At 36.0% G+C, this 25,261-nt stretch overlaps 1 protein-coding gene across 2 annotated transcripts in view; it reads left to right on the plus strand.

Annotated features, from left to right (window-relative positions):
* Nucleotides 1–251: 251 nt before the first annotated feature.
* Nucleotides 252–25,261, plus strand: part of Arhgap15 (Rho GTPase activating protein 15) — a 590,914-nt gene continuing 565,904 nt past the window's right edge. Inside the window, exons 1-2 of one of the 2 annotated variants that reach the window (XM_005390781.2) lie at nt 252–389; nt 3,283–3,328. The gene's annotated coding sequence lies outside the window, so the exon portion shown is untranslated. The remainder of the gene's footprint in view (nt 390–3,282; nt 3,329–25,261) is intronic. The other variant, XM_005390780.2, reaches the window with a different exon arrangement.

The following is a 25,261-nucleotide window of genomic DNA, read 5'->3' on the forward strand; positions in this document are numbered from 1 at the left end:
GGGGAAGTCTCCTCAGTGCTTAGCAACCTGCTCCTCCTTCTGCAAACTTTTTAATCGCACATTTTCCCCATTGAATTAAAATTGATAAAATTTACATAAACATGGAATACTTGAAAGTTGATCATCACATTGAACAATGATATTGTTGACTCTGTGGGGGTAATTTCTTCCTATCGAGCAATGCGTGGCTAACTGTATCTACCCAGGAAGTGGTTTTATTTAAAAGTTTTGTCCTCACCCCACCCCCTACCCCTTGCTTTTTTTTTCCCTCTAGTACAGAAATTAAGCAGCAGTCAACGCAGGCCTGTTCTTACAACATGTGACTATACTGTTTTCCATTTTTGTTCAACGAGTTGATGGCGGTTTCAACAACTCATCACTGAGAGCAAGTAAGTCAGTTTTAACTTTATTTGTACATGAAATTTAAACTTGCAGACGTTTGGCAGTCTCCTATGTCTTGGTGTGAACATATAAACATTTGTACAAAATATTATGCTTTTACCTGTGATCAAAACATCAGTTTGTTTCCTTTGGTATAGAAAAGCATATTATTTACATATTTGCTACTGCCAAATTCTAAGGTCCTTTACTAAAATATTTTACTAGGATCAGCTGCTAAGATTTTAGACTAAAATGTTAAAGACAGAATACAGTATAGTTTTAGTTTGTAAGTGCTTTTAAAAGTAACTACCTGAAAAAAATGTGGGGCTGTGTAACTTTAGTTGACTGCTTCTTATAAAAAATAAGCGTTATTCAAGTTCCACATAACATGAGATAAAAGCATTTCACAGCAATAAGAACTAACATCTTGAATTTCACTGTAAAAACTATCCACTTTAAACACTGAATTGTTTAAAATGTAAGAGGTTGTTCCTTATTATGACAAGTGAGCTTGTTTTCTAAATTTTATTTGAGACATAAGGTAAAATGAGGGCAATTTTCTAATACATAAACAAAAATGTATGTTTAAAAGATGGTTACAGCTGGCTTCACTGAAGGTTAAAGCACATTAGAGATATATTTTTGTTACTTAAGGTAGTTATATAACCTTGTTTCCTTCAGATTTTCCAAAGTAATTACCTTTACAAATGAAAAAGATTTGTTAATCATGCATTGACAAAAACTGTTGTCTTGTACTGACTTTTTGCTTTCATACAATGTTCGATTGCTATAGCATCCATGCCAAAAACAAAAAGCATTGCATATCTCAGGACAAATATCTAAAAAAATTTGACTGTAGATTTTTGAAAGAATTTTAATAAAACCTCAAGGTATGATACACTCATCCCTAATATTATTTTTATTGTACTGTTGGAGGGGATAAATGATGGCTTCCATATCATCACTTTTTGTGTTATTAAAAATGGTTACAGGATTGATAGTGGCAACAAGGTTTTCTTCTTCTTTTATTATCTTCTATTGAAAGACACATACAAGTGTTTTTCAACATGATCAATTTAGTAGGAAATTATCAGGCTGACTAGCACATTCTACTTTAAGATCGTTTCAATTGTCAGTAGTATAGCTAGTTACTTGTTGACTATTAAAATGATTACAGATAAATACAGATTAGGATGTAGTGTCCAATACTCCTTATTGTTAGAGTGTACACTCCTCACTCCTCTATTGTTAGAGTGAAGGCAAGGGTAATATGCTTTTGCTTTGATATTCTGATTAGAATTTCAATTTGTTCCATTTCCTCACAATGGAAAGCACTATTTAACTATGTCTCCAATATTGTAGTTCTAAACCTCTGCATATAGAAGCTGTATGATTCAGATTATTTGGGTTGATATGTTATTATTTTATTTCATTTCATTCTATTATGAAAGATAGCACATGAATAAATAGATGTAGTACTTGCATATTAGCAAAAATGAATGTGCAGTTGAACATCTCACAGCAAATAAAAGTCCTCAAAGGTTTTTGAAAACAAATCTTTGGTGAAAAGAAATGAGTGTTTCTCATGTCAAATGTTAAAATATAAGTACTTATGGAGTACGTGTGAAATTAAAGATGAATTACAGAGTTTGGAATGAATTTAGAAGAAGCAAGTAGTGAAGATGACGGATAGACTATTACACACTCAGAAGAGTTTTTATCAGTGGCTCCTAGTCTCTCGAATGTTCTGGCCAAATCTTAAGACCATCAATTGCAAATGAGACTCTATAGATTACTACATCTTTGTCTATTTGTAGTGGATATACAGGAACCAAGTTATGGTGAAATAAAACCACAGAGGATATCTCATTTCAAAGTCATTTCAAAGCTGACTTGTTAAAAGAATATTATGCTGTTCTAGTTGGGGCTATAATTTAGCAAAATTCAGAAAGAAAAAAAAAGAACATTCTTTAATTCCTCCTTTTGCTTCTTTTAAATGCTCCGTTCTAGGAAAGCCTCCTCTGCCTCAGATTGAGAACTCCACAGCTTTGGGACCCCGAAAGATAGATCTCAGCTTGCTCCTTCTATTGCATACTATTGTATTTAAAGTATGTTCATTCAATTCCAGGAACATAAGGATCCTATTGCAAACAGTCCACACTCATAAGAGAAGGCCACAGACTTCTGACTTCCTTTTCAGGCTTTCTGTTTCTGTCCTGAGAATCTTAGTAAGCTTTCTCAGTAAATAGGACCCAAATGATCAACCAAAGATTGAGGATTCCAGGTACACAGGGACAGATTGATTCCAGGGATAAGAGTTGAGGAGAGGTGTGCCTGGCTAGAGTGTCTGTTACCCACTGGGTCTACCTATACTACTTAAACACAGAATTTCTGAGAGTGCCTCATGTGAAGCGTCCATCATAGAGATGTATCCATTCATCCAAAATATTCCTGAAGAAATATACACAGGTGAAAATAGTTGCAGCAAGCAAAAAATAATTGTGCTATGCTTTCAGATAGTTTTGACATTTCTATACACTTAGAAAATACTTAACATAATCAGTGGTTTGATAGATAAATTTTAAAAGCCACTTAATACTATGAATTTAACTCTTTAAATACTAGAAGCATATTTTTATATTGTAAAATGTTAAATGACTAGACTTGGAAATGCATTTGTGTTTTAATTTAGATGATAGTGGAAAAAAATTTATTTGATATAAAATGAGATAAATTTAGCTTAGGCAACAGCAATATTCCTGGATTTGTGGGAATTCCAAGGACAACAAGCTCAGGTATGAGGAGGTCTAGAAGTTCTCATTCCTGAGATTGAATTTTTTGAGATGGAATTTTGAATTTTTGAATTTTTGAGATTGGGACTCATTTCTTTTCCTTTCTTAGCTCTTACTTCTACCATGCTGTAAACAATCTTCGGCAGAAGCTTCCTGTAAGTGACTAAAAGCCTTCAAGTTTATGTCTGATCATTTCAGCAAACCCTGTGGTAAAATAGTGCCCTTCCCCTGTCACCACAGCAAAGCCTCTCCCTTGAGTTTGCTTGCATGTTGAGCAGGTCAGCCGCTGATTGCGGACACAGGCACTCCAAGTAGCGAGGCTAGCGTCTCAAACACATACCTCAACCTGTTGTCTTTTAACTGAGAACGGAGGTCAGCTGACATAGAAAATAAATCACTGTGCACAGTAAACATGTAGTAATAAAATTTTAAAAATTTATAGTGATTTCCGTAGAAACAGGGTGATGACTGCATCTCTTATGGGTAAAACCCACAAGCTTCTACTACCGAGCCACATTTGGTTACATTAAAAGTTCTTCTTCCCAACTTTGTCAGACTCTCAAGGGAAACAGAAATATAGTATGTCTGAGTGAAACGAGTTCCTATTGAACTGAATTAAAAATATTTTAATAGATAATATATGAAAGCCTTTTAAAATGCTTGTCTTCTAAAATTTTATAATATAGTATACAATTACATTAAAGTTTCAAAAAATTATTTATAGCATTAGGGTTATATCAATTTATAAATAAAATGTATCAAGTAGCATAAAATGTTACAAAGAATAGTCTTAGGGTTCAGAATTTTATCTCACTTTTTTTGTTGTCTTATTATGTGCTATGCTATAAAACAGAGAATTTTGTGTCTTGTCTCGTTTTTATATCCTGTCAGGTAATTCAAAGCAGTTTGGGTGTGGTGGGATTTTCTTGTGGTAGTTTTCAGAGAAATCTATTTCAAAGCACAGGATGAGAATATATACACACAAAAATGTTGTATATCAGATTATTTCAAAGGAAAAATGAATTGTTTGTTTTATTGGATGGAAGTGTAGTAACGGGAGGTAAGCCCAGAAAAACAGTTTGAGACAGTAGAAAGGATTTTCTAGCAGATTATGGCTCAGGTTTGTAGGAAACTGCAGTGGTTTTAAGCAGGTGGTACTCCTGACTGTGTATTGACCCTGTCACATTTGGTGGATGTCTTGCGTCAGGATTTACCTGCTTCTCCCACTTACCTGAACCATTAAGTGACTTGCTCTTCAGGCTAGGTTGCACTCAATAAAGGGGATATTCCTATAAGGATAGAAAATAACTTATCTGCCCAGCTGCATGAAATTCTTACCCATGCTGTAGTTCTAATGGTCTTTTTCTTTTCATAGAAATCTTACTAGGTCTTTATTTGAGAATACATGATACGATGAAATGGTTAAAAATAAAAATGAAAACTATAAAACTTTCAGATAAGATCTAATTTTTTATTTTAATTGCCTTATTCATTCTCTTCTTAATGAAACAGGTAACCACATTTCATTTTTTAACCTTTCAAAGTCTCTTTATGAAAAAAGCCTATACATATGAATATATATGCTCAGATATGTCTTTATATATCCTCCTTTAAGTATTAAAAGTGGGCTGGGGATTTAGCTCAGCGGCAAAAAGCGCCTGCCTGGCAAGCGCAAGGTTGTGAGTTCGGTTCCCAGTACCGGAGAAAAACCAAAAAAAAAAAAAAAAAAGTATTAAAAGTTACATAATTATATATACCTCTATATTTGCTTTTTCTTTTAGAAATATATATTTGAAGTATTTTTATAACAAAAATAGGAAGCCACTTAATGCTTTTTCACAATTGTACTATATTCCACTATGTGGATGTATCATACATAATTTGATTGTTAGTGAGTCATAATCATGCACATTTTCAAATTTGTGCTAATATAACATCTTCATGTATGTGTTACTGTGCACATTTGAAATACACACATGAATGTATTACAAGGGATAAAATGTTGATAGTTTTTGGCAAGCTGCTTTTAAATTTCCACTAGTATTTCATGAGAGCACTGGTAGAAATACCACAAGTTTTTAAATAGCCTATGTTTCCAAAGCATTCTTTCTTCAATTTGTAGAAAATTGTGTTGCAATATAATTTTTACCAGATATTTCAGCTATTAGGAGTGAGATTTATGCTGTTTCCCAAAGATTAAAACTGAGTTTGTTTTCCTTATAAAAGAACAGATACTCAGCTGACTGCATGATGAAGGACCCAAAGCACTCATGAACTCCAAGTCTTAGAGTGAGATGTCAGAGGAAGTGAGGAATCCGGGATAGTTTTTGTGAAATACGAAGTTTATGAAGATGGAAATGTGCAGTACTAAAATGGGGATGTAAGATGAATGTTCAAGGGAAGGAGAAAAAGGAATGCAAATTTTAAAGATATACCCAGAAACCATGAAAGTCTCATAGGAGACTAAGACAGGGGTGTAATCAGTAGCTCAAGTAGATAAATAACCTTTAACCTAAGGAAGAACACTTAAATGGGTGTGAATATAGATGAATTGCAGATATATATATATATATATATATATATAGTCAAATAAGGAAAGAAAGTTGAGGGAATTCATGCTTCCTAGCTGCCATCTTTACTGAAATAGCTGCAAAGTTCATCTGATGATAGAATTTCTTGGATGGAAAAACACTTCACTGAATATTTTATTTTAGAAACCTGAGCTTGTCAATATCATACAACACGACTTTTGATTTTAAAATGGCTGTTTTCTCTTTTTAGTGCAATTTAATTCAGTTTCATAAATAATTATGAATTTCAACAAAAGTATACTAAGTAGTGCTGAGAATTATTGAGGCAAAAATTTTGAAATAGCTAACAAACCCACAAGCAAAATTATTTAAAAATAAGTCTGCACATATAAATTCAGTTCAATAGAGATGTTCTACCACTATTGACAGAGTCCTATAGGTCTTCATTTTACCCAATACAATGACTTAGTGCACTTTCGTATCGCCCACCCTCTGCCGTTTATGCTACTGAACACCCCTTTTCTCTTGAAACCATCTTTTTGCCTGATTTTTAGTATATTTCATTTGTCCAGTGTCCCTCAAACTCACTGTTTAATCTTGCTCTGACTTCTTTGGTAACTTTTTCTCCTGATTCATCTCTAAATGCTGAAATGCCCTGACCTCAAGCTTGGGATATCTGCTCTTCTAGTCTTAGGTCTTTCTTCTAATTTATTTCTAGTTGGTCTTAGTTCACTCGACGACTTTAAATACTACCTGTATGTAAATTAGACTTCCAAACTTTGCCTTTGTTCTCAGCACAAATCTCAAATGTAATTGGTAACTCATCATCTCTGCTTGAATGTCTTGGAGAAGTCAAATAGGGTCTGTGCAAAACAAATCACTGAATCACTACCCACTGGCCTTCACCCCAGCCTGCTTCATTCCTTGTTTTAAAATTTACCTCATTTAATGGCATCACCATTCAGCTATCGTTAGAGAAAAATATCCTAAAGATTATGCTCTATTCCACCTTGTCCCTCCCTCCACCTCCAAACTCCAAATTCATAAGCAATAAGTAGAACCAGCTCAGTAGACTGAGCTTCCATTATACGGTTAACTCTTCTCAACAGTAGCATTTTCAGAGCTGTATGTTCCTTTCTCAGACTCTTTCTCTCTTTTGTTGGTTAAGATAATGGCATTTACTTCAATAAACTGAGAGAATAATGTGTGACACCTTTGATAGCATAAAATCTTAGGCAAAGTCAAAAATCATCAATTCACTCTCTAGTTTCATGTTCAAGAATGTCACATGAAGCATAGTGAACAATGTTGATTTAAATGTATGCACTGGGGCTGGGGATTTAGCTCAGCAGCACAGCGCCTGCCTGGCAAGTGCAAGGTCCTGAGTTCGATTCCCGGTACCGGAAAAAAACAAACAAAAAAAACCCAAAACAAAACAAGTAAATGTATGCATTAACTCAAGAAGTTTAAAGAGTTGGGAACTTTGACAACCTTTTAGCTAAGGACCTACAGATGATTTTTTCATACTATATTTCCTTATTAAGTATATTTTGAGGGTGAGAACACCATAAGTCTCACAAATATTAAACATATTTATAAAGAAAAAATACAGTAAAAGAGAAAATGTAATAAGAAAAAACCCTTTATATAGTTCATATGATATACAATTTATTTTCCTTCAAATTGTTGATATTACTTGCACAAATTTTTTTAGTTGTATTCATTTATTTTTATATTCATAAAATGTTGACTGGATATCTTGGACTTTTTAATTAATAGGTTTAGGCTCTGCAGGAATGAATTAAACATCAAGCAAGGAATAAATGTACATCAAAATATTCTGAATTCAATCACCTCTGCTACTTATATTATTTTCAGTGTTTAAGTCTTTTGACATTCCTCCTAGTTGCTACAATTCCTACAATAATCTCCAAGAATTTGACAGAATAATTGTTTGAAGACTTGAAGGCTAGAACTCTATTAAAGCTTTCAAATGACTTTCTGCTATAATTCAACTTAAACTCAAGGCAGCCCTTTCATGGTTTGCAAGGCTTTATCTTCTTCCTCTGCTTTTGTTTTCTTTCATATCAGTTTAGATATGGTGAATTTGTTGTTTGTGAGAATGTTCAGTGGCTATTTTCACCTGAGAATATGTGGCCCATGAAAATATTGACCTTTTCTGTTTTTGCTACCAACTACTTAGAACCTAGAACAACGATAAGCATATGATACATAACCTTTGGTTGTTTATATAAAGAATAAGTGTTATAAATGTTGATTGAAAATGGCTTGTAGAAGAAGGCAAACCTACCTGGAGATTTGTAACTTTTCCTGTATCTAGAAAATAGGATAATTTGGTTAAAGAAAATCCATAAATATATTTCAAACAAATGACACTATATAGATTTGGTATACTTTTAGTAATAGGGCAGTGATAAAATGTCAGTTGTGATCCATTATACTTGGTTACTATCATGATTTCTGAAAATCAGAAGAAATAATCCACCACTTGAAATTATATGGCCATAACTGATGGAAAACATAAAACACTTCTAAGCATTTAAATTTTAAGCTGTTTTATTAAATGATGGTATGAAAAGGAACAATTTTATGTTATGTAGATTCATTTCTGAAAACCTCAGAGAACTTTTTGTTCTAGTGTTTAGTGATATAATTCCAAGCCTAGAGTCAAAACACAACATCTTTTTTGAAGAAGTGTGAAAGGTAGAAGGCTCAGGAAATCGGGTGCTGAATCAAGGGAAACTTCTATTCCTGTTTTTTTACCTTTATGGTTTAACTAACCTCCATTAGACTTTTAAAGGTCTAAAGATTGGGCAGTTTTAGGAGAACCATCAAAGTAGAGTAGAATAGATAAGAGGGAAAAATGTGTATTGACTACCCCAGTGGTGTCTCCAACACTGCAGAAAACTTTTGAAGTGAAAATAATAGACAATATTCATTCACTTATTCTTAAAGAGCACGAGACATTCATCAATTATAAATTGTTAACGTGATTATTTTTGATTATCACCATAGATTTGATTTTTCAATGTATATTAGGAGATGTGTTTTACACTCCTAGAAGCATTTAGTTTGTACAGAATTCATATAAAATTTGGCACTGCCATTTTAAAGAGAAGGAAGCTAAGACTGAGATTAATGCTCAAATTTAAAGAGCATTTTGGTAAAGTGGGACATGACTTGTAGACAGATTTCGATAATGTACAATCCATTTTGTTTTTATTATGTGATGCTACTACGCTTCTGAAGTGTTAGCACTTATGTATAACATTTAATGTCATTCACAAAGCTTGAAAGTCAGAAAGAATAATATAATGCTGCCTTTTGTTCCATGTTTGAAACAATACAACTTGTAGAAAATTTGTTGTTATGTGTGTACACACATCACCTTATCTAGAGAGGTTTTAAAACATCTGAGGAAAAAACATTCTTTGTGTTCAACTGACATGCTACAAGTACCTTTTTCTGTTTCTCTTTTTCTGTCTCCTCTAGACCCTGTATCTTCCCTCAGGACTTAAATTCTTATTATTTCTTCTTAAATCTACACTATGCCATATGGTAACTGCAAGCCACAAATGGCTATTGAACACTTGAAATATTGCTAGTCTAAGTTGAGTGTAAAATAAACACCAGATTTAGAAGACTTAGTACAAATAAAGAGAATACAAAATATCTCATTAATATCTTTGCATAATTATATGCTAAAATGACTAAATTTTTACATATTGGGATAAATAAATATGTTCTTAAAATTAATTTCACCTATCACATTTTACCATCAAATGTGGCTACCAGAAATTTTTAAATTGCTTGTGTGACTCATATTTCCTTTGAATGTCACAGCTCTAGAGCATCTTATCTCCTAATATGTTTTTTAACATTTTTATCTACTCTCATGATTTAAAATGAATCCCTGAAGTACGATCCTTAACGTTCTACTTTCAGCTTTGATTTCTCCTCCAAGATTTTTTGTCCTTATTTTCAATTGTCACTTGAGAATACTGTCAGGATATTCCATCTGTGATTCATACTGGACATGTATGTACTTCATACTGGACGTGTATGAATCCAGATTCATACTGGATTTCCCTCATGAAATCCTCCACACTCTTCTAATTTTGGTTAATTTGGTCTATTTGAAATCATCTGAAGAAATAATCTTAGATTCTCCGTGGACTCTTCCATCTTCCTTATTGCATGCATGCAATCAATTGTCATGTTCCACCAGCATGCATTCTCTTCTTTTTGTTTTCTTTCGTTGTCATAGTAATGCTGTAAATGACTCAAACTAAAGAAAAGCTAGGAAACTAGAAAGCAGGATCTTGGAGAGGCAGATGGAAATCAGCAGAAGAGGAAGGTGATAGTATTGGGAATGATGTTTTGTACATGTACCAGATCTGAAACACAAACACCCTTATTCCATATTGGAAACATAAACTAATGTATAAAACATAGTCTTACTTGCTTTAGCACTATTCCTTTTTTCCTTTATCTTGCTTATTACGGATGTGTTTTATATCTTCAGGGTGATAGCCAGGGTCAAGTTAATACAAGTAAGAATGTCTATAATAAATTTATAATCTATTTAGAACTTCATGATTTTGTTTTATTGGATCATTGCTTCAAGTTTGTGAGAAAAGCAAGAATTTTTAAAATTTTTCTTAATATGTGTTAATTGTACATACTAGTACGTTCAGTTTGATATTTTGGTACATCTATATAACATGCACCAATCCAATAAAATATAGCATAAACTTTTCATAGGTTTAATACAAGAATGTGGTGAAACTTGGAGAAATTAGCCTGTGTAAGGATACATGACAACTTGGATACATTTGATGTAGAATAATTAGAACACATTTTCCTCAAATTCTAGTCTAGGATTGTCTTCTTTTAAATAGAGGTAGAAGGTGCTAAAAGAATAGGTTAAGAAGCCAGATAAAACAGAGTTCAACCCCGGGTCCCACCACTTACTAGATATATAGACTTATATGAGTTTTTTCTCTTCTGTACAGTGTGTGTGTGGGGCTTTCCCACAAGAAAACAAACAAATAAAGTACATGAAAACTTTGCATAGTGTGTAGCACTAAATAATTAGTTTCAAAAGTTTAAATGAGTTGGTAACAAAGCAATAAGAGTAACTGCTTTGTCAGGTTGTCTTAAATGATGACAGTTTTGCACTAAATTATAAAAATCAGACCAGGGTAACAACCTCAGTCCTGAGTATCATGCTCAAATTGTGAATCTCACCAAAAGCAATTTCTTGCTATTAGTTTCATTTCCTCCACACAGCTGTGTGTAGGAGGACAGTTGTGTGAGGAGAGAGAAAGGCTACCTCTTTTCTTGTTTATTTACCAATCTTTGGTTGATATGGAAATTTTACTTCAAGCAGTTCAAGATGTACCCTTACCAAAAATATCCTTTAATTTTGAAGAATTCATGTCCACCACACCGAATACTTCAGAGGTGGTAGGCAACCAACCAACCACAGATTCTTGGACCTGAAATTACAATGAAGCATGAAAAAAAAAAAAAACCTGAGATACAAGCAGAAAGAAAAACTTAGACTTCTCTTTTCTCACTTTCGTGTTAAATTCAATGTTTATCTCTTTGGGAAAGGTAGTACTATAGACGGTCCATAAGGCAAGTGTGCTGGGTTCCTCGTGAAATATGTCTATTTTTTTTGTCTTTTAGAGACAGGGTCTCACTATGCAGTTCAGGCTGGCCTTGAGCTCACTTTGTAGCCCAGACTAGCCTCGAACTTGCAACAATCCTCCTGCCTCAGCCTCCTGAGTACTGGGATTACAGGCATGCACCACCATGCCCGGCTGTGAAATATGTCTATAATGAAAAATATGAAAGCAAATTGGGAGATCTGGTGTAAAGGCTGTTCACTAGGTTAAGATGCCTCTGTTTCGTTCTGTCCTTCTGGAGAAACCAGCTCAATATTCCATTACAGATGTTGGGTGAATGCACCAATAGTAGTCCTAAGTCTGAAACCAACTAGCATAAGGACATCTACATAATGAAAGGGAAGCATGGGAGTGGGGAATCCAAATGCTGAGAAGTTGCAGATTGTACAGCAGCATGGCCATGGGCTCTCACCTACCACTGTGGATCTACAAAAATGGGTTAGCAAGTGGACGGTTCTATCAAGGTGGAAAAACACCTTGATAGGAAAACTGGAAGCTGGTTAGCATGGCAGATACACAGAGTCCCACTTGGGGCAGTGATGGAAGCAAGGTGATAGAATGATTGTTTTGTCTTCCTCTGACCAGAGCTATGGAGAAGTAGGGATCAAACACTGAAATCCAAGGACACTTGGGACTGACTGGGAAAAGTAATCACTGCAAGCATGGCGGCAAATTTTCACTTTTTGGAAGTGTATGTAGAACTGGGAGAATTAGAGAGAGGAGATTTTAGACAGGCACCAAATTCTTTAGTGCTTGAAGTACATTGTGGACAAAACCACTAACAAATATAGTGTCTGAGTTTAAGAGCACACAGTCCATTTATCAGAAGAAACACATGGCTCCAATAGAGAAGAGTAAGCAATACAGCTCAGGATTTAATATCTGTCAAAATATAATAGCAACAGCATAGAGGTCAGAGCAAAGAGATGGTAGAAAGATGAACCTGCTTCACAATAGCAAAGAGCACAGCTCAGTGTTTTACTTTTTGTAACTGAGAACACGTTGAGAAAATTCCAAGAACAAATGAAGAATAAGTGAAGTAAAGAGGTCTGATGGTAAAGAAGAAGTGCAAACAGTCTCTTGGTTTTGCTCTTCATTTCCAACCTAACCAGCTTGAATGAATAAAAAAAGGTAAAATATTAAAAACTATGTTTTCCTAATGAGTACAACAAGCTTCCTTCGACCCACACATCAGAGGAATGACGGTCCTCAAGGTGACTGAGGTCAGAGGTCACAGACACAAATGCTTCCAGATAAGTTGTGCACATCTATGAAAGAGAAGTGGGTAGAAGAGATCTGGAGATCAGGGCGAATTTGTCCTGTGCAGAGGATGGAGGTGCTGCCCTCTGCCAGCTGATTACCAGGCATCCCCGGGCCATTTTGCCATATCTGATGATTTATGTAGCAGTGTCTACATAAATAGACACATCTTTCTTTCTTTCTTTGTAAGTAACAGCCCTCATTTTTCAATTGGAAATTGATTCAAAACATTCCAAAACATTGTTCAGGCCCAACAACATATGTCTGTGGGTTGAATTTGTTTGGCAGTCTGCCGGTTTCCCACCTCTTCTTGAATTTATAGCTGTTCCTAAGAAAGCAGGAGCACAGTGCCATGATTAGAGAGAACTAGAGTCCTCCAAATAACTTCTGTATATGTCATAAATCTTAATAAATGTTTAGTGACTGACTAGAGCATTCAGTTAGTCTGTAGAAAAACTTCCACTTATGTGTAGCATTTTCATTTAGGTCTTTGTTTTGTCTATCTAGCTTTTATGGCTGGGTTCATTTTCTTAACTGGAAAGAATAAATTTTCCTACGTTGCCAGATCTCCTTGAAGCACTTTTTTGAATCATTAAAATACAAAAGTTTGACTTTACTAAGTAATAGTGAGTACATTACTCATTGTTTCAAAGTGTATTTTTGAATAACATGATATACAGTATGAACTAGTTATCTCTACTGTATGGATATACCATTGTAGGGGAGATAAAAAAGGGAGGTTTCTATATGTTGAGTGGTGATAATTGTGGCAATATTTTAAGACACATACACTATGCATCCTTTCTCATATGTACATACATGAAACGCGCCATTGCAAGGTGGCCAGACTGTGGCTACATAACCCATTTCACCCATTATACGTGATCTAATAGTAGATAAGATTCCCTAAGTCTCAGAAATCATCCTGACAAAGGGTATAAGCAAATAAAATCCAGAAGGAAACATAGTGTTCAATAGCTTCTATTGGTTTATTGAAAGGAACAGTTAATGCTTTATTGTTTTCTTGACCAATTTTGCATGCTTATACTTGTAATCTGAACAGCTAATTTGAAAACAACAATACACAAAATAACAACCATTGTTGGATTCATACCATCTTGTTTAGTGAAGCCCTGTATTTTTCTAGTGGGGTTTTTAAAAATTACTTTTTATTCCCTTTCATTGTTTGATCAATCTTGCTTTCTTACACCTGGTAATCTGAGCAACTTTGTTGAAGATAACAGTATATAATATAACAAGCACTGTTGATTCTTATCATCTTGTTTTGAAATCCTGTATCGTTTTTTTATTTTGGTGTGTATTGTTTTGCTTTTCTCTTTATTGCTGTTACCTTTTTATTTTTTCCTCTTTAAAATAAAAATAATTTCTAAATATGATAATCACAATTACCACTTTAAGACTAAATTTCTAAACATTCCCCTTTTATTTCAATGTGTCCCAACTAAAGTCCAAGTATTTTACTTTGTGAGGAATCAAAATGAAGACTGAAATTTGGCTACTAAATTATAGCACCACTCAGTTACTGGACACAGGTAGAGAAAATGTGAAACCATGTTCTCTTCTATCTTTCACCATGTGAAGAGAGTCCTGGAAAGTCCAATCTACTGCAAGGGAGGCAAAGCCAAACTTCTTGAAATGAAGGCCCTAGCCAGCCAAATGACTCCTGAATGAGGTTCCTTTTACTGCAGTGAATTACTTTGAGGGACTAAATACATGAAGAGAAGCTTCAGCTCTTTAGCCAAGAAAAAACTGGAAATGTTTAAATATATATACTGAGTGTAGGGGGCTGGGGATTTAGCTCAGCGGCACAGTGCCTGCCGGCAAGTGCGAGGTCATGAGTTCGATTCCCAGAACCAGAAAAACAAACAACAAAAAAAACCTGTACTGAGCGTAGCAACAGTTGAAGACTAATTGAACACAAAGAACAATAAACTCGATGAAACAGTTCCACTTTGAGTAATGTAATTAAATATCTTTTCACTATTTTGCTATTTTCAGATACTTGAAAGGAAGTTTATACTATTCTGCTTTTGAACCAAATTGCCTCTGCACTTTAACAAGAACTGTTTTCCACGTGTTCAAACTGATGTTATCTTCTTGCTTCTAAGTTCATGATATAAGCAAATAAACAAAAATAATAAAGCACTTTTACACTGAAAGTTGTACGGTAGACCCAGGTTACTGTCATGTGGTCTCTCTGAAATTTTCTTTTTTTTTTGAATGATATACTTTGTGGTAATATTGAGGACTGATCAGTCTGAATATCTAAAGATTATATTTTAATATTAAATAGGATAAGAGGATAATGAATACAGTGCATATTTAAATTTTAAAATATTTATTACAGTTGAAAACACATCGCCACTCCTTCCTTTGAACACATCCATCATTCTTCCTACTTTCTGAAGCAGTTCTAGACGTCTCTTTTGTGTGTGTTTTCGTTGCACTGGTATGGCTGCCTCAATATCCTGAATAGATTAGAAATGCATACCTTTCATGGTCAGGGTGACTTTGTGGAAGAGCCAAAACCTGCATGTTTCCAGATACCTTGAACAGAAAGAGTGAGGACATATGTAATGACTTGATGAGCCTGATTTTCCTTTGGATGACACTTGGTAGCCACATTGGCTGTATGTTTTATGACACCTCATAAAGACACAAAAGAGAACTTCCAGAATTACTTCAGAAAATAGCAAGGATGATGGAATAAGTGTGTTCAAAGTGAAGGCACTGGTGATTTGAAGGGGGTTAACAGCAACGTTTCTCTTACAATAATATTTATTAATTTAAATATTCACTGTATAGTTTGATTGGCCCTTTCACAAAGACTATCATTTTCATGTAACCTATGTTTATATTTATTTATTGACTTACCTTCCTGGCTACCTATTCACTTATCTCTTACCTTTCCCAACTACATACTATACTAAGACCCTACCGGTATGTCCTAAAGTGATCCTTATTCCTAGAAAACTGAATTAGAGCAGTAAGGTAGGCAAAATGAACCCAGTAACTGTGGATATGAAAAGTGATAAGATGTACTTTGTGGCTGAGGTACTGCTCAGTGGCAGAACATGTGCTTAGCATGCTGAAAGCCCTGGGTAGGATCCCAGTATCCTAAAATTGCGTACTAAAGTATTAGTAATAATTTTAGGACAATACTAGCATTTAAAAACATATAAAAACATTTATAAAAGTGACAAAGGAAACCAGTGTGCATCTGCATGGCTGAGAAGTGACAACAAAACCTGTGTCTTCTCAGGCTACTCTTCAGTCTTACTGACCTGGAATATCTGTGGAAGGTGTGGCCAAATGCACACGTTTAAAAAACTCCACATGTTGGCCATTGAGATTCCTCCTTGATAGCTTTCTTTCTCCTCACTTCTCGAGTCATAAGCACATTTTAAATGGAAGAGGGGTTATTTCTGACCCGCACACCTATGATAAATCCTAACTAAATACAGGCAATTTTTAGCTCTAATGAAAAATGGATTTTATGTTTTTGAAAACAAATTATAACAAGTGATCCCAACTCGTGGCCTAGGCTTGCAAGTTACACATCAAGTGCGTTCTCATCTTTGTTTCTATCCCAGCATTGCAGAAGGTCACCTCTTCCTCATTGGGTATTTGCTTTGTCACTGCCACAACTTCCCTTTCTGGTAACCTGGTCACTAGTTGCCTCTTTGACTTGCTAGGATTGAGTTCCTATCTTTCTATTGCCAGTTTCCCCTGTGGGCAATTGAGCTGAACCTGAACAAATTATGAGAAGCTTGCCACTTGCCAACAACGCTCTTAGGGGATAGCAATCTGCCAGTTGGAACTTCTCAGTGGTGCTCCTCTGGGTAATAACTGCTCCTGCCCACCTGTTGAGTAACTCTTTCTAGTCAGCTTGTTTTCCCGGGGCCAATGCCTACCCTGACTGTCAGAGATAGTGTAATTACTGAAAACCATCAGTATCTCAAATTGCACCTCATCTCATAACTTTGGCTAAGAGAGCTCTTTAGTAGCTGTTCTTCAGATGGAGAATCATTCCCTTGTTGTTTCTCATCTTAATGAATCCTGAGAGACAGCAAGGTCTTTCCAATTTAAATAAAAATTAAGTCCTTGTCACTTTCTCATCACTGAGACAAAATACTTGCAAATTAAATGAGGAGAGGTTGATTTTGGCTTGTGATTACAATCCCTGGTCAGCTGGCTCCAAAGCTGCAATGACCTGCTAGAAGGCATAGGGATAGAGGAAGGCTGCTCACATGGTACCAACCAAGAAGTAGAGAGGAAAGGGGGGATCAGGGAGGGAGATATAACTTCCAGGTCATGCTCTCCAGTGACCCACCTCTTTTGACCAGGACCCACATTCCAATACCACACTTAGCTCTGAAATCATGCTTGGATTAATCTACCAATAAGTACAGCACCCCTGTGAGCCCATCACCATGCAAAAGCCCTACCTCTAGAACATGAGGCTTTGAGGGACATCTTGCCTGTGAATTACCACTTATCCATGTGGAAAGAGTCGTACCTCACACCAAACACTAAAATTGTCTCCAGTTGAATCAACAATTTAAAAATAAAATTTGAAGCAGCAAATTATTTAGAGGAAAGTATAAGAACAAATCTCTGTGGCCTTGAATTAGGTAAAAGATTCTTTAGGAAAAGAACACTAATCATAAGAAAGTAATGATATACTGCACAATATTAAAATCAATAACTAGTAAAAAGATACCATTGAAAGAGTAATGCAATAATCAACAAATGGGAAAAGATGTTTGTAACATGGGCATCTAAAAATGACTTGTGTCCAGAATATATTAATAAATCTTAAATCAATAAAGCAAAAGAACAGAAAATCTAAAGGAAAATTGCGCAAAATTTTGCATAGATATGTCACAAAAGAATATTAAATAACAATTATCCACACAGAGACACTTTGAGTGAAATAAACCCAGAAAGGAAAAGCATGTGCTTTAAGTTTCTGTTCATGTAAAACTTAAAAATAGACAAAATAATGAAGACAAATAGTGGCTACTCTTGGTAAATTGAGGGGCATAGTGATTATAACAGAGTCGTAAAAAGTTTCTGGAGTGCGGACAGAGCTGTTTGGCTATGATTACACAAGAATGCTCAATTTGGAACAATTACTTGAATTTCATAGACAAAGAGCATGCACACACAAATGCACACACAAAGTGTTTAAAATGAACTTTACTTGTAAGTAAGCAAGAGAAAAGTGACTTTTTGGTGAACTGAAGGAGATATTCTCGAACTTAATGATATATTTACTGTCCTTCAATGGACAATGATACTGCTGTTCCAACTTTGGACATTCTTTTGGAGTTGAAATCCAATTCAAGCAATTCAAAGTTTGATGATATCAACATTAGCGAAACGATGATAGGGCCGCCAGCAAATTTGTTCAATGAAACAAATGCCAGCCATATTCAACTACTGTCAGTAAAGACTGATTTGTGTCTATTACAATCAAGCACTAATCACGCAATATGTAATTTCCTCAAATTTGAATCCTGAGCAGACCAAGATAGAGATAGGAACCTGTCACAACTGCCACCAAGGAATGACTGGTTTCAATCAGCTTCATAAAAGGACTTTGTTACTGAGTCAAGCCCTGCAGGGACAGCATGACCGTAGAACAAGAAATCACAGGAAAATGAAACAATCACAGGTTAAAGTTCCTTTTTGCATTTGATAGCTTTCAAAGAGCAAACAATTAAGCCTGTCCCAGTGGTATCTGACACCCTGTTTGTTTTTCCAGAGTTTTCTAATACTGTGACTTCTGAGCAACTTGTTCTATAGCTGATGTTTCTCCTTAAGTGACATTTCATCATCATTACCCTACATAGTCACCCTATTTTTCCTTAATTGATACTTGTATGCAAGAGGCGGGAAACGGCTCAACATTTCTTGTTAGATTAGTTTAAAACTGACAGAGGAAACACAGAAAAGAGGTAATGGCTTACACATCTTATGATTTCTCTCTCTATTTAAGGATATTACCCTTTCATAGAATTTCTTCCATTCCCTGAGTATAATTATAGTCACTCAGGCATTTTGTTCCTATTGTTTTTCAGCGTTTGCTACCTGCTTGTTCATCACAGGGAAATTTAGAAGCAGTTTATCCAATCTTAACTTTATTTTTCTTCCATCTTCTTAGTTAGAGGCAGGTGTCCACCAGTACATCTTACCTCAAACACTTGATTCTATCATTTCTATTATGTCTTTACCTTTCAGTTCATGTGATTGGTAGCTGGAAACAAGAAACACATATCTGAAACTTCAAACTGAGGTTTAAAAAAAATTCTAGAATATTTTTCCATGTCACAGAATGGTCTTATAGTAAGACTGCTATTTAGTAGGAGCTGTGATATGTGTTCCAATGGCAGCTGCCATCCCAGGAGACATCTACTGATCATTTCACAGCCTCAGTGGTTGGGAATCTATTCCTGTGCCTCACGTTTCATCACATTTTTTGAAAAGGATGATACCTTAAGCAGAGGAATCAGCTTACGCCAGGACGTGCAGGACAAATTCAAACTCCTCAACAGAAATTGCAAGGTTCTTCTAAACCAGCCCCCATCAAGCTCCTCATCCTCATTTTCCCACCCAGCTGAATGACAGCGTGTGACTGGGCGTAAGCCTTAACTCCTGTATTCCTTACACACATCAATCTCAGCCTGCACTTCTCTTGATGCTCCTTCTCTGCCTGTGGGAGTCCAGGTTATCCCAGAGCAGCCAGACCCAGCAACGCCTTCCCTTTAGAATCATCTCCAGCCCCATCCGGAGTTGTGCACTTATCAGTCTCCGTTGTAGGTAGTTGTGCTTGGGTCTGATTCTACCCGAGGATTCTTAAAGATTTTTGTCAAAACTGAGGGATGTAGCAAGTCTATTTCTCAGGAGAGGCCACCTATTTTCAAACTTGACTGGGATCTATTTTACTTTCAAAATATTATTTTGATGTCATTTTCACCATTTAGGATGGCCACATGCCATGACAATAACTGGATTACAATTTAACCATGAGGCTGCCTTGTAAGACATTGTCAGCAAATACAGCCTAATCCCCAGATTCCCCGACAAAACTTAAATAAATGCAAAGCCTTATTATCATATTTCCTATATATAACACCTTACTGGTCAAAAAAAAAATGTTACCCACTGGGGTGGCTAGAGGAAAATTCCTTTACTGTGATCTTCCTTTCTCATTATATTTGACATTTTTGAAACTGGGTTTTATTGCACTCTCTCAGCTTATGGAAGTGGTCTGGGGAAATTAGACTTAATAGAGATGTAGAAGCCACAGGGAGAAAAAGAAAAGGAAAGTGAGCTGGAAGGAGCTGAAATTAAAATGTTATTTTGGTAAATGGCTGCTGTGGTGGAGAAGGCAAACAATTGCAATGCAAGTTAATTACTGACCTGTCAGGAAGCGTGACACGAAGGTTGTGCCACGTATTACTGGAGCTACCACAGCCACAAGTCATTTCCACAGAGGAACGAACAGACTTTGCTGTACCACAGATCAACATAAGATCTTTCCTGGGGATTGAAATGAATTTCTCTGAGAAATAATGTTTGTCTATGGACTTGCCCTGAGCTCTTAGCAGACCTGGAGAAAAGCTCTTCCCGCCCATGCAGAGAGGGGAATGGGATCTCACACTGCACGGAGGCTTCCTGCCACTTTAGGCAGGCAGGACGTTGACTGTTAGCGCTTGGTGTAACCATACAGCTCATTTGCCACACAGTGAAAACCCGGGCTAATTCCCATAAAATAGAATTCTCCGGGGCTAAACTCGATGCTTGCCTCTAAGATAGCTTTCTTACAAAACCCACAGTGGTAATGCATGTCATGCAAGACGGTACTATTTGGGTAACAAATAATATCAAGCACCTATAAAAATCTGAATCCAAAAAGAGACTTTTATCAAAAGAAATGTCACCTAAATTCCAAGGCAGTGAAAAGTGTGTTTACTTTCTGAAATCAAAAGATAATATAAGGATTTTCTAAAATGAATATGAGGAATTCTTTGCATTATTGAAAATTTATCTGAATCTCCAAAAGTACTTAATGTTTTTTTTCAGTAGCATACGAAAATTTCTCCTTTTTTCTGCCTCTAACTTACTATGAAATACCCACAATTCACTAGACCTTAAGAATACCACCAAAGGTGAGTCATACATATTTTCAAAATAAGAAAATTCTGAAAGACATATTTCTATGGTTAATGATTTGATACCTACAAATACTGACATTAAGTATTTTATAAATATGTTTCCACTTATACATTCAACAAACATTTGTTAAGTCTCTATTGGTTTGTCAAAATCCACAAGAACATGTATAAAAACTAAACACAAAGACTTAGACATATACCTAACGTGCCTTCACTGTGATAATTCTACCATCCTAACCTTTGGCAAATTTTCTCTTTTTTGCTCTTTTTTGAGACAGGATCTCACTATGCAGTTCAGGCTGGTCTTGAGCTCACTTTGTAGCCCAGGCTGGCCTCAAACTCACAATGATCTTCCTGCCTCAGCCTTCTGAGTGCTTGGATTACAGGGGTGCACCACCACACCCAGCTTTTGGCAAATTTTCTTTAGAATATGTGTTACCTTATTTACTCGTACACATTTCCATTTGATTTTGGAATCTATAACTAAAGCAAGACAATGCATGGTGTCCTCAGACTACTTTGAACAGGCTATGGAAGTTTGGGGAATTAAATCAGGATCCCTGAGCTCCCCATAGTAATTATATCATAGTTCCTGTCCATGTTTGCCTAACTCAAAAACTTTTTGATGTCCTTTTACTTTTGATGTTTCTGATGTGAAAGAGATGTCAAAAATATACCTTCAAACTCAAAAGAGCAAGGTGCTGTATTTTAGCGTAATTAACAGAGTGTAACCAATAATTGGCGGGGCAGCTATGAAATTTATGATTTGATGAAAGAGGATGTTCACTCCTATTTGGATATTTGCAGTGTATGTGGGGAAATGAAGCCCAGAATCCCACTAAACCAAGTCTGTTGAGCAGAGCCAAAGTTTGTGTGGCTCTTCTGAAAGCAATCTCATCACTGCTTCCTGTTTGTAAAACAGGATTGAAAGTGGAACTGGTGCAATATCACAAGCTATTCTTGTATTGCTACAGACAAAATTGGGAAGTTGAAGGAAATGGTGAAGCCAGGCTTAACTGGTTTATGTTCAATATCTAACTCAGGAATTTTGAAGGGAGAGTTTCATAAAATCTTAGGTATCTACAACGTGAACCAGTTCCTGCACAGTTTTATTAGTTACTCAACAACATTTCGAGTGTATCCCGTAAGAACACAGATGTGTAAGGTGTCCATACTTTTAAAATAATACCTAATAAAAACAATGATACTGATGAGTGCATAACTTGTTCTAGGAAGAATAAGGGGAATATAGAATAAGTGTGTATATCAAATGAAACAAAGTTGACATGACTTGGAGGTAACAATACCTCTAATATTGTTAAGTTACATAAAGATAAGTATAAACAGATATTATTGATTTTATAGTCTACTAAATCGGGAAAAGTGTCAAAAAGAGATTAGAACATTATTGGGATGATAGAAAATGATTTGTGATCCCTGTGGATGTTTTCTGAATAGTGCAGAAAGACTCATAGAATTAGATCTGTTCTTTCACTATTGAGTGCAACCTGAATGTCTATAGATGTTTCTGGAAGTACAACCGCTTCAGGGTGCTAAAAGGCAAGTCAAAAGGGACCCTGGATGTGAATTTCTTTTGAAGCAACATCTAGTAGGCTTTACAATGAGGTTTTTTCCTTTAAAAATTCATTTCATAAAAACTCAAAAATAAGAGCACTATGTCAGGGCCATCTTATCACACAGCCCGGCTGATACACTGTGCTAGAATGCATTGCTAATATTCGGGTCCCAGTTACAAATGCCACCTCCTCTGGACTTTACTTGAGAGTGTAAATAAAGTGGACTGATGAATATTCTTCTACTCTAAAATATTTTGCTCATGTAACCAGAAGAGTTTCCTGTTGAGGTTCAAGAAAATGCTTCTTTGGGAGTTCAGGGGAAGTTTTATTAATCTTTAATAATATTGTGTTTGTCGAACTAGGATGATTACATTTAAATGAAGCATCGAGAAGATGGGTTTTTGGGGTTTTTCATTTGTTTAAATTTTTTTATTTTAAAGAAAAGAAAAATAAACAACAAAGTAATGGTATAAAATTTCAAAACAAAATTGTAGGAGAGTAACAGTGGTTAGTACATCGCGTGTTCTAGAATATGGGTATTTTAAAAGGTAAGGCAGACTGGATGACGCAAATTTCAGGAAGTTCATTGTTGTAGACAAGATGGAGCCCAGACGTGTGATGTATTGGGGGCTTTGATATCCAAGAGATGAGAGGCTCAGCTCATAGAGGAAACAGGAGGGTTAGCGCTTAAGCAAGGGGAGCACAAGAAGTTGGGAGAGCATCAGGAAAGGATTCTACGTGGGGTACAGATAAATCTGGCCAAAGCAGCTCCCTGAGTATAAGGCTCCTAATGGAATTCATGAGAATAGCTAAGCTCTGAACTCAAAAATATGATAGTCACAAGTATCCCAAGTACTAGTACCGCCCTCTGTCTGCTCTTTTGCATCCCATTCTGCACTACAGGAGGTCCTGCTTCCTCTCAGTGCAGCCATATAAGATGTTTGTGTACTATTCCATGGCAAACTTTCCCCCTACTTCCTTTCACCATGAGTGTCTAGGACACCAGTCTCTTGTGGCTGTACTTGGGTTAGGAGGGGTGGCATTCCCAATGAGCAATTCAGCTAAAGAGATGCAAGCGAGACCACCAGACTCACCCTCACCGATGAATCCAGTCATTTCTGCTTCCTGGAACTTTTTCCTGGAACGTTATTTTGTCTTTGTAACACATTTCGGTTCCTAGTTTATAATAGTACAGGTATTTGCCCATCTCTGCATTGTCAAACACTTTGACTGTAATTCCCTCCCACTCTGTTCTGATCTAACTTGGTGTAATCAGATCTTCTCCTGAAGACATTACTCCTTCATAACTTATTGGCACCAATTTTGATGTCACTGTCCCTCTCTTTGCCTGAACACAATCTGATTCTCACAACTTATTTATTTGCTTTTCTGTCACTCACAGCAAACCCTAACACACTTGGCAAAGGAGTCTCTGCAGTTTCCAAGACGGTGTCTGCTACTTAGGAGAGCCTCAATACACCTGGAAAGAAAAATGTTGGGTTTTTTTATGGGGAGGGGATTGATTTGGGAAATTTTTTGATATGAATCTTTAAGAATAGGTTTAGTGTCATTTTTCTGTATTCTTTTCAGAATGATATAGCACTCTGCAGAATTAGAAATCTTCAATATATAGGAACAAATATGGAATACTATCATTAAGTGACATTTTATAATAAAATGCAGTAGTCCACCGATTTCCATGGTTTATCTTTCCATGTTTTCAATTATCCATAGTCAGCTATGGGCTGAACTTTTGAAATGAATAGTTCCAGAAATAAAATAATCACAACCTTTTGAAATTTGTACTGTTCTGAAAGTATGAAAGCATTCCATGTTACCTGTTCTGTGCTGCTCAGAGCATGAATCATCATCTTTGTACAGTACATCCTTGCAGTATACACTACCTGCCCAGTACTTGCTTACAACATCTCAGTCATCAGATCCACTGTTGCAGTATCAGGGTGGCTGTGTTCCCTTACACCTTATCAATTAACCTACAGCTATGTGACAAGGCCTGTATCATTCACTACTTCATCTTATCCTGTGTGCATTGTATCAATTTATGTCATCGCAAGAAGAGGGGTGAGTGGAGGCCAATAAGAAATTTTGAGAGGGAGAAAGCACATTCACAAAACTTTTCCATTATAATAGTAATCTTTCAGTGTGCTTAATTAATATATTATTTTTACCATATACATGTATGTACATATGTATGGGAGAAAGCAAATGTATATAGAATTCAATGCTATCTACAATTTCAGGCAACCTCTTGGGGTCTTGGAATATATCCTTGCAGCTAAGAAGAGATTGCATACCCGGGAAGCACATAAACAGAACCAGCAGAGTACAGTGGGGGCTCAACAAAATGTGAGGATTGGTGAGATGGGAAAAGAAATAATAACCAGAGGAGAAAGAGGGAGGAAATTAAGGAAATAGCATTAATATTGTGGTAGGGAGAAAGATCAGCCTAACCAAAGCGAAAGATCTTGACAATGTTTTCTGCAGACTGTCCCCAAGGAAACAGGCAGGAAAGTCAGATGAGGCTTCCTGAGTAATCCTGGCTTTTGACAGTAAACTGTCAGTAGGCAAATTATGGGTTGAGTATAAAGTGGATACAAGAATGCAAATTTTTATTTGACACTGAAATGTGTGCGTATGAACAGGAAGCAATGTGTCCTATAAATGGCACATGCCTGAGCTATGTAAATGCAGTGGTTTTTGCTCTTGATCGAAAGAGGTCAACTTCAGCCTGAGTGAGTTCCTCTAATGATGCAACAATCTGCCCAATGCCCCCATCAGCAG

The sequence above is a fragment of the Chinchilla lanigera genome, unplaced genomic scaffold, assembly GCF_000276665.1.
Source record: "Chinchilla lanigera isolate Chin_1 unplaced genomic scaffold, ChiLan1.0 scaffold00039, whole genome shotgun sequence".
Taxonomy (NCBI): Eukaryota; Metazoa; Chordata; class Mammalia; order Rodentia; family Chinchillidae; genus Chinchilla; species Chinchilla lanigera.